The sequence below is a fragment of the Lissotriton helveticus genome, chromosome 1_1 (genome assembly GCF_964261635.1).
Source record: "Lissotriton helveticus chromosome 1_1, aLisHel1.1, whole genome shotgun sequence".
Taxonomy (NCBI): domain Eukaryota; kingdom Metazoa; phylum Chordata; class Amphibia; order Caudata; family Salamandridae; genus Lissotriton; species Lissotriton helveticus.
Window position 1 is genome coordinate 1624104468 of NC_136057.1, and position 18042 is coordinate 1624122509.

The following is an 18042-nucleotide window of genomic DNA, read 5'->3' on the forward strand; positions in this document are numbered from 1 at the left end:
AAAAATCAATTTGTCACAAATTCCGGTAGGACCAACAGAGCAGGAATTAAGTGATTGGCTCAAAACATTAAAAGTAAGAGACCAAGAACCCAAAGTATTAGATGTGGTTAGGCTGAAAATTGATATGGAAGAATTATTATTTGGAACAATTGGAACAGATAGGTTAAAAGCATACCAAGATGATGAATAAATGTTTATGTGTAAAAGCATTACTTGGAGAGCGAAAAACCTGCATGATCGACTAGAGGGATTGGCAAGTGAACTCAATGTAGAGTTTGCAAAGCATAAATTGTTACAAAAGCCCTACAGAGCAGATTTTACTGAAAAAGATATTAACAACATGAATACTTCTGGAAGATTAACCCAGATAAAAGAGTTATTTCCGTTGCTGAGAAAATGGGGAGATGTGGATAGTGGAAGGCTAAATGGACAAAGAAAAGGGAAGAAAGTAATGATAAAACAACGTTAGCATTCCCAGTTAGAGAAAAAGAGCCTGTAGCAAATGAATTCCATATGACAGAAATACCAGGAGGAGGGTATGTACATGTTCCCTAGACTAGACAGGATATATTGTCGTTCACAAATGATTTCCCCAGATTGAGAGAGAAACCAGTAGAATGGTATCGACAAGTAGATCGATTTGTAAAGGTTTCAAAGGTACTATGGGAAGATTAAGACGGATTGTTTGACATAGTAGTACCAGCAGACCTATGGTCTAAGTGCAAAATTACCGTGGCCTGGCCAAAAACTGAATATCCATGAGATCCAATAACAGGTGCTCCTGGACCTGAGGTAATGCGGAAGTATGAACAAGTAATAGTGTTTTTGAAAAAATAAAATCCTGCCAAAAAAAACGGATTGGGTCAAGATTGACAGGACATTGCAAGAACCAAAAGAATCAGTACATGCATTTTATGAGAGATTGCTACTAGTGTTTAAACAATACAGTGGATATGAGGAGTTGAATGAAAAAGACATGAGTCATTTTGTGTATCGCTTTGTTTTTGGATTAAGGCCAGAAATAGGAGACATGATTAAGCATAATTTGATGGGATGGCAATGATGCTCGGTGGATGAGGTTTTGAGACATGCAAAATATTGCAGTGATGAGATTGAGGTTAAGTAAACAAAGCTTAAAGAGAAAGCAATGTGGGCACAGGTAAAAGTAGCAGAACATCAAGTAGCTCAATTAGAAAATAAAAGCTCAGAAGTAGGTCAGGCAAGAATGAAGGGAAATTTTAATAAAAACAAAAGTGATGGGAAATCTGGATGAGGCCAAGAAAAAGTTTCCTTGTCACAATTGCGGCAGGTTAGGGCATTGGAAGAAAGAGTGTAAGTATCCACCAAGAGTTAATCCCGAAAATACATAATTGAATCCACAGGTACAGAATGAGGTAATTCAACAGCCAACACCACAGCAGCAGGTAGTTACTCATCAGATTCAGGTGCGACCGCCACCAATTCCACACAGTGCAAATCTACAGAAATACAGTGCAGAGACCGGATTCTGCGGAGGAGAACAGGTAACAAGATCACCTAGAGTGAATGTGAGTTTTCAGTATTAGTTGAAGGAAGATGGGAGTGAGTCGGATGACAGCTTCTGACGGTGCCTAAGAGAGGGAGAAGAGTGTGTACTTGGCGCAACTCTAGAGGTAGATCAATCTGGTCCTTTTGTGAATGGAAACGTGAATGATGTAAAAGTGACTTTCCTAGTGGACACAGGTGCTACCTGTTCTACTGTCAGATCATACAAGTTCATAATCTTCCTCTCTCTGGAGAAAGTATCCAAGTTGTAGGTGTAGCGAATAGACAGATCAAAACATCCCTAATAGAACCAGTTGAAGTGGAAATTGGAGATTACAAAGATATGCATCGATTTGTAGTATGTGACAGTAGTCCTGTTAACCTTCTTGGCAGGGACATACTGTGTAAAATGAACTGTGCCATTTACTGTTCACCAGATGGCATTGAGCTTCAAACCTCGGATGAATACAGCTTGTATAAAATGACGATGTCACTGATAGACTCAGAACGAAGTAGTATGTTTCCTGTATTTGACAGAGGGAAGATACCTGTTGAATTGAAAGAGTTAGTCAAAGAACAAGTGTGGGATTTCACAGGAGAAGATATTGGACTAATGAAAGGTGTAGATCCTGTGAAAGTTTTTGTAAAAGAAGGAGTGAGTTACCCAATCATTCCCCAGTACAAAATGACAGCAGAAATAATTGAAGGAATAACTCCAGTGATAAACAAGATGATTGAACAAGGAATTCTAAGAGAAATAGTAAGCAGTCCTTGTAATTCACCTATAATGGGATTGAAAAAGCCTAATGGTACGTTTAGGATACTGCAGGATTTGAGAAGAATTAATAAAATTGTTGTCCCATGTTGTCCAATTGTGACAAATCCAGCAGTAATCCTGTACCAAATTCCATATGATGCAGAATGGTATACTATTATTGATCTATGCAATGCATTCTTTACAGTTCCATTACACCCAGATAGCCAGCCAATATTTGCTTTCCGGTTGGAGACCGTATATTAGCATGGTGCCGAGTTCCTCAGGCGTATACTGAGAGTCCCTCCATCTTTAATCAGTTGCTAAAACAATCATTGCAGAGTTTGAACATGCCCGGGGATTCAGTACTGGTCCAATTTATTGATGACCTATTAGTGGCATCAAGAACAAAGGATGCATGTGTTTCAGACACTATTGCATTACTGAACCGTTTGACATTCGGAGGACATAAGGTGTCCCCATCAAAGTTACAGTTCTGTCACAAAGAAGTGCAATACCTAGGTCACAAAATTGCTAAGGGAATCAGACAAGTCACTATAGAGAAAATTAGAAGGATACAGGGAATGCAACCTCCAAAAACTCAGAGACAAGTGAGAATGTTCCTAGGAATGGTAGGTTACTGTTGACAATGGATTAGTAGATTTTCACTAATAGCAAAACCATTGCAGAGGTTGACAAAAGAGCAGATGTAAAAGATCCCATAGAGTTGAATAAAACTGACATGGAAGCTTTTGAGCAACTAAATACTAGTCTATGTGAAGCACCAGCATTAGGAATGCCTGATTATGAAAAAGAGTTTGAACTATATTGCAGTGAACGAGAAGGATGTGCATTATCAGTTCTAATTCAGAGACATGGAAAACTGAGAAAGCCAATTGCATATTTCTCAGCTGTTTTGGATCCAGTTGCAAAAGCATTGCCAGAATGCTTAAAAGCCATAGCTGCTACAAGTGTGAGTTTGGAACAAAGTGAAGGTATAGTGATGGGATTTCCTTTGAGATTATATGTACCTCATTCAGTGGGGATTCTCCTCACTAGGACAAAGACACAGTTCCTTCCTAAAAACAGGATGATAAAATATGAGAAGACAATTCTAGGTGCAGGTAATGTGAGAATTTCACGATGTGTGAATGTAAACCCATCTACACTTTTACCTGATGTCATGGATGTTGAGGTGAGAAATGAAGTTGATCATAAATGTTTGGGTGTTCTTGAATACTGTACCAAACCAAGACCTGATATTAAAGATGAGCCATTGCCTGAATCTGATTATGTAATGTTTGTAGAGGGTTCATGTCTGAGAACAGATGAGGGTGCTCTGAGTGCTACATATGCTGTATGTGCAGTGGCAGACGTCCTGGAAGCATCCTGTCTAAAAGGAATTTGTTCTGCTCAAATAGCAGAATTGATTGCTTTAGTTCGAGCATATCAACTGGGAAAAGAGATAAGAGTCACCATAGAGACTGACAATCAATATGGTTTTGGGGTTGTCCATGATTATGGTCAATTGTGGTCCCAAAGAGGTTATTTAACTTCTGCAAGATCCCCCATCAGAAATGCTGAATTAGTGAAAATGTTGATTGATGCAATCCAGTTACCTGATAAAATTGCTGTTGTAAAATGTGCAGCTCACAAGAAGGGAGACGACTATGTCACCAGAGGTAATCGTTTCATTGATTCAATTGCAAAATACTGTGCCAAAAATCTTGCATCTGTAAATCGGGACAGAAAAGCTGAACATGTTTTAAGTCCTTTAATGCTAACCACAGTAGTTGAAACTTGGCAGGAAGTGAGACAAATGCAGGAAGAAGCAAGTGAGGAGGAGAAAGATGTCTGGTTAAAATCAGGATGTAGACAAAGAGAAGAGGATGAAATTTGGGTTTACAAAGATGAAAGACCAGTAATGCCTGATAACATGATTTCAAATATGGCCCGAATGTACCATGGTCAAGCCCATATTGGGAGGGAAGCCATGATCTGAATGTTCAGATAGACATGGTATAATCCCAAGTTCAGGATGATCACTGAGAGCCTTTGTCAGCGATGTCTTATTTGTCAACAGTTGAATCCAAGAAGAAAAACAGTTGTGAGTTTGGGAACCATAGGATGGGAGGGAGGTCCATTCACACGAATGCAATTAGACTTCATAGACTTCATCCTGTAATCGACTTCGATATGTACTTGTGATCATTTGCCTATTTTCTCATTGGGTGGAGGCTTTTCCTACCAGGAGGAATGATGGAGCTACTGTTGCAAAACTATTGTTGAGAGAAATCATTCCACGCTACGGTTTCCCAGTAAACAATTGAGACAGGTCATGGAACACATTTTCACAACGAGTTAATGCAGATGATTTGTGAAGCACTGGACATTCATCAGAAATTGCATTGTGCTTACAGACCAGAGGCTTCTGGGGTAGTTGAGCAAGTAAATGGAACCATAAAGAACAGAATTGCAAAAATGTGTTTGGCCACTGGACTGAAATGTCCTGATGCTTTGCCACTTGTTCTGATGACCCTAAGGAGCATACCTGATAAAAAGACAGGATTAAGTCCACATGAGATTCTGGTGGGAAGAGTGATGAGACAAGCATTTGTGCCAGTTGATAAACTATTGACTATTAATGATGATATCATACTGGATTACTGCAAAAACCTATCTGACGTGGTAACTTCTGTGTTCCATCAGGTGGGAACTGAGGCAAACTCGAAAGAAAAACATCCAGCTCATGATCTAGTCCCTGGAGATTGGGTTCGAATAAAGGTACACAGGAGAAGAAACTGCATAGTCCCTCGCTGGCAGAAGCCCAGACAAGTCATTCTGGTTAGCACAACTGCAGTTAAATGTACTGGAATAAAGAGATGGGTGCACGCTAACCACACCATCCGTGTGCCTGAACCTGAAAATCCACAGTAAGAAAGGAGAAAGCACAACTGACTCAGATTCTGAAGGTGAACCAGAGAAAGATCCAGATACTGAAGCTCGACCTGTTTGTCGACATCTGGAAATATCAGTTGCAAGTTCTGCGTCTGAAGGAGAAAATGAAGCTATTAAAGTGCCAAATCTCAAAGATCGACCTGAAAGTCGAGATTTGGTAAGAACTGATACCAGTAAGGACACTGAGCAAAGTGAAGATAAAACTGGTAGTCAGGAAAATACTGAAAGACAGTCTGAGAGCTCTGAAAGCAGGAACCGGAATCTCGAAACTGGTGAAAAGGAAATAACTCACGATGAGGATGAGCTTCCAAGTACCAGCTATGGAGAGGTTCCTAACAGAGTGAAAGAACTGACGAAAGAGAAAACAAGCTCAGTGAAAGAAACAGACATTATAAAGTTCACCATAAATGAAACTGTTGAGAGATCTGAAACTGAGTCTGATGACAGTGAAGATGAAACTCAGTTGAGAAGAAGCTCAAGAAAGAGAGCTTGGAGAGTGGAACGTAACACTGTCGGACCTGAAACCAAGAGAGCTCGTAAGGGGGATAATTGGCCTAAATAAAATGATGAACTGAAATTTAAACTGGTTAATAAAGCAAAAGTACAAGAGGATCAAGTAAACGAAATAACCAGTCAAAAGGAGTTGTTGGGTAAAAAGATAGAAATTGTGCAAAGGCCAAAAAGAGTGAGAAAACCAAATCAGAAATACAAGTCACCTGAGTGGACTTATATGATTTTGCCTCCAATAAGTGAAGTGAATAGCAGTCAAGAAAATTTTAGTTGCCAAAATGAAGAAAAAGAAAGTGAGTGAACTGTAACTCAAAAGAAAGAAAAGAAGTACCAACATTTGGGAAACTGTGAAAAGGGAAAAAGGTGAAAGAACAAGACTTGTTGAAATTTCTGGTGATAAGGACACTTTAAGTGCAAAGAAAAGATTTAAAAGAGACAATATAGGGGCAGAGACGATTGTGGAAAGCGCCGTGTAAAAAAAAAGGCTACTAATGATGTAACAAAATCGAAATGTACAATTTTTAGAAAATGGTGTAGAATGTGGTTAATATGTAATGGATTATTAATGTTGGTATGGTTGATTTTAGCTATTATAATTCCTTTCAGGCTAGATTTTGAAAAAGCAAAGGCAAATGAGAGTATGAAAGAAAAGACCTATGAGGCAAAAGGTGAAATATTGCATGTGTATAGACCTGAAGTACATCAAGATAACTCGATTAGCGATTTTTCTCGTAATACGTTTTCAAAGTTATTGTCTGAATATGTGATTGTTACGTCTGTGTGAAATTACCAGCATCTGTATCAGAGGGTGTGACATACCATCATCTTCCATTAACATATGGAGTTACATGTAGTGGACTAGCTAGTTTGTTTTATAGAACAGGTAAATTAGAGTATTATTATTCTAATACTGATGATGTTTTTGCGAAACTGAAAATTGTAGTTGAATTGAATCAAATCAAACCTGCAAAAGTTTTTATGAATATTTTCTGTAAACACAAGAATTGACCCATGATTATGCGTTTAAACATAATTTGACCTGTAAAATGAGAAATGAAGAGAAAGCCTTTTTGGATATGGTAGAAGAAAGGAGAAATCAGTATAAAAGGAGAGAAAAAGCAAAGCAAACTAAATCTACAATGTAGACATTTGAGGATGATAATATTGAAGGACATAATGTGAATGTGGCTATAAATATAGATATACCATTATTAGGGAAATTATGTATTCGGAGAGATAACAATGTGTATGATAATTATTTTGTGGGAACAAGTCAATGTGAAGATACACACATTATAAAAGGGGATTCGGGATTTAAAGGAGGTAATGATCCAGTCTTTCCTGGGAAATTCTTTCTCTGCGGTAACAAAGCTTATTATAGATTGCCAGATCACTGGTATGGGTCCTGTTATATAGGCCTGGTCTTTCCTAAAATTTTCCATGTAGCTAGAGGAACTAATGGAATTCAGGAGATAGGTAAACCTTTAAGTCGTAGAAGAAGAGAAAGTGTGATAGAAATAATAGGTGATGTTTTTGGAGCATTCAGAAATTGTCAACGATAGTAGATCGTTTGTCAACAGATACAGCAGGAGGATTTCTAATGGTAAATACCGAAATGGATGCTATGAGAGCTATGGTGATGTAAATCGACTTGCTCTTGATATAATTTTGGCAAAAGAAGGAGGAGTCTGTGGAATTTTAAAGGTACAACACTGTTGTACATACATTCCAGATAAAAGTCAAAATATTGAAAGATATATTACAAATCCTACAGAGTTGCATAAGGAGATTAAACCACTGGAGGTTGATGGTGTTCTTGAGAAACTTGGTAGAAGTTTTTCAGCAGTTAGAAATTGGTTTTATGAAATAGGTAGATCCATAATAGGGAAGATACTAATTCCACTAACAATAATAATAGTAGTGTTTTAGATTTTATGATTAGGTTGTAAACTTAGAAAAAGAAGAAATCTTAAAAAGTCTATAAAGAAAGAATTTGAAGAAAGGCAAGAAAGAGAACGTGAAAAAGGTGACATTGAAATGGAGGAGATCAAAGAGAAACTTTATCAAGATAGAAAGAAACTGGAAGAAACTAGTGTATAACTCATACTAATTAAAAGAATTTGAAACTTGTTGAGATAAAATGTACAACATTTTTGGGTGTTATTTGGTGATAAATCACCAAAGGGGGGAGTTGATGGAGCGAGAGTGAAAACAAAATATTTTGTATACCCCTCGTGAAATGTCTTCCCCATTACAGTAATATGTATTATTCGTGTGGTTTTGAAGTTAACCAACATAGAATAGAATGCACACACGCAAATACACGTGGGGTACTAATTTGCTTGTGTTGCGAATTTTAATCTACTAATAAAGTGAAATTGTTGTATTAATCTGGTACGCAAATGTCATAATCTAACGAAAATCTATGTGTATATGCTTTTGTATGTCTTATTGTGTCAGAAATGATGGAGAATGGTAAATAAACTATGCTTATTTGTGGCTAAAAACGCTAGGTAATAATTAACAGGATTATCTTAGAATGGGGGAGGTAAACAGAAGGGCTATAATTCGAAATCTAACGTTTAATTAGACTCCGAGACTGTGATGAACTACGCATGCGCGACTGTGCTCGGGAGAAGTGCACGTAGCTTGTGCCTGTACAGCATGGCTCAAGGTCAGCGTGGCCTAAATATTCAACCAAGTCCCAAAAATTTGTATGTCTGCATCGTGAGCATGGGAAACCAGTCTGAAATAACAATTTAAAGAACACAAGTGAAAAAAACGTTAAAGAACAATCGAAACCTCATTCATTTGACTATAAGGATGACTTGGCGGAAATATGGACAATGAAGAGATGAGGTTATGCTAATTCACCCCTTACTTCGACCAATGAGGATAAACGAGGACCCTAAAAGTTTCAAATCTTAGATTGTAATTGTATTGTATTGTAATTGCATTTATATAGTGCCTACTACCCCTGACGAGGCGTCAAAGCGCTCTCCGGGACCCATAGAGGATTAGTGTTGAATTAGTATAGTGAAACATACAAGTACATTTTAAGTGGTGGATAGGTTAGTCAGTTATTTGGATTTGGAATGATAGCAGAAGGATAGAGGAGGACAAAGGTTTGTATTTATATAGCGCTTGTTGATGCACGCTATTCAGGAAGCCTATAAAGGATTAGTGGTGAATTAATATGGTGAAATATGAAGTAATTTCAGTGGTGGATATTAGTCAGTTACTTGGAGTGAGAAGAATAGCAGAGGGATGAAAGGGGAAGAAAGATTTGCATTCATATAGCACTTGTTCCCCTGATGGGTGTTGAAGCGCTTTTCTGTTGAGTAGCACGCCACTCGGAACCCATAAAGGATTAGTGTTGAAAATTAGTATAGTATAAATATGAAGTAATTTGAGTAGTGGATATGTTATTCAGTTATTTGGGTAGTATATTAGTGTAGTTGAATATGGAATTTGAGAAGTGATCATGTTAGTCTGTTAATTTTGATTGAAAAGGATAGTGGAGGGAAAAAAGAGTGAAGGTTTTTTTTTTTGTGTTTTAGTTCTTAGCAGTAGGAGGAGGCTTTTGGATGAGTAAAAAGGAGTTTTGGAGGGGAGGAGTCAGAGGGAAGAGTTTAGAAAGGTTTGTTTTAGGGGATAGGTATAGTAAAAAGAGGTGTCAGATGATGCAAGGAGGGGTAGAGTAGGAGAGAGTTTAGAAAGGGTTATTTTGGCGATCATAGTAGTGGTATGGGTTTGGGATAAATGAGAGAGTGGATGTAGAGGATGTATTGATAGATGCATAGGATGAGAGATAGGGTAGTGCATTGGAAGGATTAGTAGAAAGAAGTATGAGATGAGTCAGAAGGTTGGGCTAGAAGATATATTGAGCGAAGTATAGGCTGAGAAATGGGGTAGTGCTTTAGAAATGCTAAATTAGAAGAAAGTGATAAATATATAGATCCATAAGTACATTGAAAGTATATAGATACATAAAGGAGGTAAGTATATGTAGATTAAAGATATTGATAGAGGCATAGGATGAGAAATATGGTAGTGCATTGGATATGCTTTTTCAGGAGAAACGTAACAGACACACAGATCCAAGTACATGGAAGGTACATAGATGCACAATGGAAGTATGTACATGTAGACCAGAGATGATTTTTATTTATTTATTATTATTTTTCTCTTAACATAATATTATTTTACATGTTTATACAAAGTAATACACAAAGATAGGTATATATCTATAGTGAAAACAAATGCTTATTTACAGAGGGATATGCTGTAAATTTCTGTTTGCGTATGGTGCTTATGTGGTGGAAGAGCCAAATCTTGAGTAGTTTTCTGAAGATAAGGTGGTTGTTGGTGGACCTTGTGTTGGGGGGTAAAGAGTTCCATAGTTTGGATGCTTGAACAGAGAAGGATGTGCCACCCATGTTTTATTTTCTTGTATGGTGAAATTTTGAGACAAGATGCTCCTTTAGAGCGGAGGTTCCTTTGTTGAATGTGTTTGGTGATTTTATTCCTGATGAAGAGTGGTCCTATTCCATGTATTACTTTGTGGGTAATACAAAGCAGCTTGAACGTGGATCTTCTGGCAACCGGTAACCAATGCAGGGCTTTCAAGGAAGGGGAGATGTGGTTTCGCGGTTTGATATGCAAGAGTTGTCTGGCAGCCGAGTTTTGAATCAGTTGTAGTCTTTTCATGTCGTTAAAGGTGATCCATGGTAGAGGCTATTGGCGTAATCGAGTTTGGACAGAACAAGGGAGATGGTAGCTTGGACCTTGTGTGGAAATCCCAAATGAGGGAAAATTTGTCACAGCGTTTTAAGAGTAGCAAAGCTTGATCTTGCTAGTTTGTCCACTTGGGCATTCATCGACAGCTTGGAGTCCATGGTCATTCCGAGGTTTCTTACTTCCTTTGATACTTTAGGCAGTGATCCCAGTTCATCAGGCCTTGCGGCAAGCGGGTTGTAATGTTTCCAATCGCCACACGTGAGTATTTCAGTTTTTGAAGCATTCAATTTGAGATGGCTCCAAGTCATCCAGTGATCCACGGCTCTGAGACAGCTAAAAATTGGCGATTTTCCATTGTCTGTGGGGCATTCCAGTTGAAGGAGTATTTGCGTGTCATCTGCATAGTTATAGCACGTGAGGTGAAATATATTGATCAGTACTGGTAATGACTTCATGTAGATGTTGAAAAGCATGGGCGAGATGATAAAACCTTGAGGGACCCCTGCTTTTGTGGAGTACGGTTTGGACGAGAAAGGTGGGGTATGGATGACATTAGTTCTGTTTCGAAGGTAGGACGCGATCCAGTCTAGAGCAGTTCCCTCTATGCCGGCTTCATAAAGTCTTTGTTTCAGAGTGTCATGGTCAACCGTGTCAAAGGCAGCTGAGAGGTCCAAGAGAAGTAGCGCAGCAACCCCGTTGCGATCAACTGTATTCTTTAGGTCATTCCAGATGGCAAGGAGGGCAGATTCAGTGCCTCTTCAAGGACGGAATCCTGTTTGGAAGTCTGAAAGTATGTCATTCTCTTCAATGAATTGTGACATCTGGGGGAACACTGCTCTTTCTATCAGTTTGCCCAGGAAAGGTCCATTTGTAATGGGTCTGTAGTTATCAGGGTTCAGTGGGTCCAAGTTTGTTTTCTTCAGTAAAGGGTGTATGTATGACTTTTAGAGTTCTTCTGTAAATATTCTGGTAGTTAAGGATTCGTTGATGATTCTTCTTACTGGAGTGGCAGCAAAGGTTGTTAAAAGAATTGTCTTGAAAGTTTGTGGCAGACAGGGGTCAGAAGGGCTGCCGGCAGGCCTGCTTGCTTTGACCAGGTCCATAAATTCATTGTGTGAGATGTGTTGTAAGGAACGGAGAGGCTTGATTAGAACATACTTGGATTGTTGTTTTGCACAAGGGTTAGTTCTGGTACTTTGTTTCTGTTTTAAGTATGAGTCCAATGTGTCTGCTTTATCCGTGTAATGAGTTGCCAGTTTGTCTGTGAAATCTTGAGTAACAGGAGGAGTTCCTTCTAGGCAATTTGGTTTGCGAAATTCATTGAGTATTTTATAGAATTCTTTATTTGCACATTTAGCGTTTTGAATTCTGTCTGAATAGTACCTTTTCTTAGCTTTTCTGATAGCTGACTTGTATAATCTGTTAATTTTCTGTAGGTAAAGGTTGTCTTGTTTGGCGTTTGTTTTGAGCCAGGTACGTTGCAGCTTTCTAATTTGTTGTTTTATGTCTTTTATTTCTATGTTTCTCCAAGGCGCTTTTTTTCTATTGTTCTGTTGTGTGGTTTTGAGTGGTATCAGGATGTCAAAAGTTTCCTGTAGCCACTCATATAGATTTTGAACACAATTCATGGTTTCCAGATTTTTACTGGATGTTAGTTGTGTTTCCAAGTGTTCCAAATTGAGTTTGTTCCACAGCCGATAGGTGGATGGATGTAAGGTAGTTTTAGGTGAGTCGCTTAGCGTTGTTTTATATTGGAAAGCAAGCAAGTGGTGGTCTGACCATGTGACTGGAGTTATAGTTTGAAAGATAACTAGTTCAGTATTAGCAAAAATGACATCTAGGATATGTTCAGCGGTGTGTGTTGGATTGTGGACAATCTGATGCAGGTTCAATGTGTCTAGGCCGGTGATTATTGTTTTTGGATGGGTCATATTGGGTTTATCAAACCAAATGTTATGGTCACCCAGAACGCATAGGTTGGAGTGTATTGTTTCAGGTTTGAGACTGTGTCTAGAAGTGCTTCTGGGAATGTTGCCTTGCTAGGTGGAGGTCTGTAAAGGAGCAGGAAGTTACAGGAGGAAGACCAGGGCTTGAGTTGGGGTACCATGCGGGTGGACGGCGTCCTCCCACTTATTTTATCGGGGGGACACCGTCCCCCCTGCCAAACAGCTGGACTTCACTCTTTGGCCTCTCTGGGACGAGGAGCTTTGCACCTTTCGTGAGGTCTCTTCCTGTCGTGACGTCACTTCCGGTGACAGCGTCGCCCCACTTCTTTTTTTACGACTTGTGCCCTGAGGAAGACCGTGTAGGATTGCATCTTGTTAGAAGAGCCTCACAATTCTTTATGGAGATGTTGTCAGTTTTAGTGATATGTATTGTTTGCCTGAATACAACAGCTAGACCAGCTCCTTTTTTGGCTATACGATTTTGGGTGATTATTTGATAGCCTAGAGGAATGGCTACATGCAGGACTGAAGCTATATCCTCTCCCAACCATGATTTGGGTATGTCTGGTTTTGCATTGGTGAGAAGGTCGTAGATGTGATGCTTGTTTTTAGAGAGTTATTACTCATAATGTTATTGTTATGAGTACATCCTGGCAATGCTAGTATCTAAACCTTAGGCTTCTCACCAGGCTTCCTCTCTTTATCCCATGTCCTGATCTCATCCCAAGTGCCACCCAACTCCACAACATGGTCCTGTGTATGTAATGTAATGTAATGTAATGATGTCTTGTAAAGCGCATGAATCACCCCACAAGGGGTATCTCCGCGCTGTAGACCACTGGGGAACCCGTCCTGGCTTTCCCTGTGTGATGGTTCCTACTGGGTATCTCCAAGGTGAAACCAGGCATCCCCGGCGTATGTGGGGGGCCGTTGTGGAGATGAGGCAAGAGTTGCAGAGTGTGATCCGTGGTTAGAGTAGGCACCGAGGCGAGAATTATCGAGTCCGCTGACCCTGGTCCACGGCCCTGCCGCGTCAGGAATTGAACCCTGGTCCCGGGCCATCCTCTGCTTCCGGGTCTGCCGCCTCTAACCAGTGAGCCACACCACTCCACATGTATGCACTTGCCGCCAAATATCCACGGGCACCAGTAAACCGAAAAAGATCTCAATGTCTGCCAACATCATCACCGTCGATGAAATGGCCTCTGTTAATTCTTTATAATATGCAGTTGGATTTTTTTCTAGGGTCGGGTAACTGAGTCTTAAGAGACAAAACCTCACTCCTTTTCCAAGGAATATAAACCCATTGTTACTGGAAACAGGCCTCTGCTAGCTGTCTGACAACAGCATTATACTGATCTCGCAGCTCCGGTCACTCAGGATGAAAAATAGGGTGCACTTCCCTCATTGGAAACTGGGACGCTGTCGTCGGACTCTGCTGGTGCAGCCTACCTCGGTATCCAATCAACGTTGTAACATTACTAAAAACGTTGTTAGGGGCTTTGTCATAGGAAAGATGGCCCAATATACGAATGCAGAAAAATATAACAATCAAAACACTTATTCAAACACACATTGTTATGGTTTACACACAGTGTTATTTAATCACACTGGGCGTATGGGTTATTTATAGTATTACACAGTTCTTTTCAAATAGTGCCCCTGAAGCAGAGGGGGAAAGGGGGAGTGATGTGTTTGAAGTGAGGATAAAGGATAGGTAAAGAGTTCAAATCACACACATATATTATTGACTAGCAGCCCGTCCCGACGTTGTCCGGGTATGAATTGCTGCCGGCCAGTAGTATATTGTTTTGTAGGATTTCGTTTTGATAGCATTTCTTATCTGTGACAGGCCTGTGAAACGCTCTGATTCACAGTGCACTGCTGATGCACTTAAGAGTGCGCATTCAGTAGTGTGTGAACTCGAGTTTCCCTACTTTATTTTTCCTTGCAATATTATATAGCCCGAACTCGACAACATGACATGAGCACAATTTACATTACAGAAGAACACATTCATTTGTGGTAGGCACGGGGAGACAAAGCAATTTGCCTGGAATCACAGGATGTTGAGCTGATGCCTAGATTTGAACGTAGCTCCCCAGCTCTAAAGTTCGCAATTCTAGAACTTGTGGCGGGAGGTGTGTCTAAAAGTGTATGTCGGTGCTGGCCATCAATGAGAGAGACCTGTGCATTTTTCAAATGGGTGGTGAAAAAATATGAGTATGTTGCTGGAGATGTGGGCCGCCGTGCCACCAATGTACTTACCGGGGTGGGGTAAACACCCATTATTCCGCAACTTTCTTTCCGCATACCATCACTCCGCATACTTTCATTACGAAAGTACCATGACTCCGCAATGCCATTATAACGCATGGCATTACATTTTATATGCTTTTACCACGCATACATTTACAACGAAATTCGTTGTAAATGCATGAATGGTAAAAGCATGTTTTTTTAATGTTTAGATAAGGTAAGTATGGGTATAGGGGTATATGTTTTGGAATACTGAGGTAAATGTTTTGGGGTGTTTGGATATTTTAAGGGTTCAGATATAGTTTTGGGTTATGGGGTACAGAGGTAGTTTTGGGGTTTAGGGATAGATATGGGGTTTGGGGTACAGGGGTATTTTTAGGGTTCAGGGCTAGGTTTGGGTTTTGGGGTACAGGGGTATTTTAAGGGTTCAGGGCTAGGTTTGGGTTTTGGGGTACAGGGGTATTTTTAGGGTTCAGGGCTAGGTTTGGGTTTTGGGGTACAGGGGTATTTTAGGGTTCAGGGGTAGGTTTGGGTTTTGGGGTACAGGGTTAATTTTAGGGTTCAGGGCTAAGTTTGGGTTTTGGGGTACAGGGGTATTTTAGGGTTCAGGGGTAGGTTTGGGTTTTGGGGTACAGGGGTATTTTAAGGGTTCATGGCTAGGTTTGGGTTTTGGGGTATAGGGGTATTTTAGGGTTTTGGGGTGGTTTTGGGGTACAGTGGTAATTTTAGGGTTCAGGGCTAGGTTTGGGTTTTGGGGTACAGGGGTATTTTTAGGGTTCAGGGGTAGGTTTGGGTTTTGAGGTACAGGGGTATTTATAGGGTTCAGGGCTAGGATTGGGTTTTGGGGGACAGGGGTATTTTAAGGGTTCAGGGCTAGGTTTGGGTTTTGGGGTACAGGGGTATTTTACTGTTCAGGGGTGGTTTTGAGGTACAGTGGTAATTTTAGGGTTCAGGTCCAGGTTTGGGTTTTGGGGTACAAGGGTATTTTTAGGGTTCAGGGGTAGGTTTGGGTTTTGAGGTACAGGGGTATTTATAGGGTTCAGGGCTAGGTCTGGGTTTTGGGGGACAGGGGTATTTTTAGGTTTTAGGGATAGGTTTGGGTTTTGGGGTACAGGGTATATTTATAGGGTTAAGATGGGTTAGTGTTTACGGGTGTTGGGGTATTTTAAGGAGTACGGGTGGGTTATGATTATGGGGTGCAGGGGTATTTAAAGGGAGCAGGGTGGGATTAGCACACGATATGAGACATGGCATGAAGGGCGGAACGTACCACACGCCCCCAGCGTTTGTCACGCCCCAGCACACGCCCACAGCACAACGCAGACACGCACACAAGGGACTACTTTGCTGGCACGGTTCTTTTACCTTTTAAATGTATATGGTGGGCGTCTGCATAGCCTATGTCCTTCTGCTGCAACTGCCCTTTCCAACGCCGTATTGGGTGTTGCGATTGGTGCTGTGGTTCCTGAGATTACCCGCCTCAAAGGTTTGGGCTCTCTCTTTATTATATTAGTATAGATACAAATATGGGCTTATGTTTAAACCCAAAGCATTTTTGTTGTACACAGGTATTCAGTTAGCCATGAATATATACATTGTCACAGTGAAAATTTGCTGTTGATCCAACTGGCTATACACAAAGAAGACGACATTTCGACCCCTGGTTCGTAGGTTACTATTTACTGTACAGCTGGGTCTTCATCAGGACAGGGTCATGGGTTAGGGGCAGGTCTCATTTAGAAACCTCCACGTGTGGTTGGAGGAATGTATTGGGCAAATGGGCACCAAAGCGAGTGCAGGACCGGGGAGCACTTAATTGGGGGGTGCGCCGTGCGGCATATTGCTGTTCGAACTGCGGTGCCAGGTTGAGGGACAAATCCTTTACACGTATGTAGAAACGGGGGCAATGGCTCAATCGACTGTATTAAATACGTCGTAGTCCATGAATATGACAGGGTATAGAGACTTTTCCTTCAGCATATCAGCCATGTCAGTAGCATACACACGGGCCCGGATGTCGTAAATAATTTGGGGCACGACACCATTGAAACACTGCTTCCACAACCCAATCAGAGTAGCCAACATATGCTTGAGGGCATGCCGCTGTTCTGTGGTATATAAATAAATAATACCGGATCTAGGTTTGACTGGACATAGCAATAACAGATAGCTCAATAAATAAGAGTCAAGATTCGAGGTAGTAGGAGTTTGCAGGTTTAATACAGCATAAAGGACAGGAACAGGACAACCTGCACGGGAACAGGATGGCAGGGCCCTGCAGGGGGGACAGGGAATGAGCGCGCTAACTTTAATAACAATGTACAACATATATATACTAAAACAATTGCATTACAGTGAATACAGTAGGCGGAGCAGTGGGTGTGGTCAATAGCAGTCGCGAAAGATAAGGGTGAAAGTGGGTGTAACAAGAGGCGTATACATGGACATGTGATGTAAACGTAACAGAATATGTCATAAATGGGGCGGAAACATGGAGGGGGCTACCTAAGGAGCCGGGACCTCTAACCTAATGGTGCGCGCAAACTGACAATGACGTGTTACTAGGAGAAGCTGGGGGCTATGAACTCTGCGCTAGGAGTAGAGACTGAAGTCTGGAGAGTCAGGGCGACATGTACCTAAACCCTATCTAGTATCTAATGTTTAGAGGACATGTTGATATAAACTAAGAGTCAGGAGGGGAGAGGCTAACAGACTCTAAGACTGGAGCATGCATTATTCTACATGTAGTGCGTGTTGAGGAATATTAAATGACCATTAATACAGTATTTCTCCTACATGGAGACGTAAAGGCTAGACAATGACGGAAACTATTGATGCGATTCAGTAGCTTAGGAATGCAGAGAAGGAGGGCTGGACTGATAACTAGAATCATAACATACTCTTGGCAGACTCGTAGGCAGAGCCAGGCTGAGCCGGGCACTGTGAGGCAGGAAGTAAGTGAAGGGTCAGGAATACAGGTGGGGGCTGTATCGCTCCTCAGCGAGGGTTCAGGAGACAGGAGCTGAATCTGGTGTCCGGGCCCTTTTGAGGCCTAGAAACGGGGACTTTTCAATGAAATAACGTGCACACTGAGAAACGTGGCAACGCAACTTTACATAGGCCTAATACTCGTTGCTTTCACGAGAACTGGAAACTAGCATACTAGAGATGGACACAACTGTAATTGCGTCTTTAATCGAACATGGGGAATACATATGCATATTAATCATGCACACATAACATAAGATGGGGGACACGTAGGGACACAGAACATGGCAAAATTTACTTTTCCACATTCCCTCCTTGTCACTACGTTTCCATCAGGAAACATCAATATTCATGATACCATCT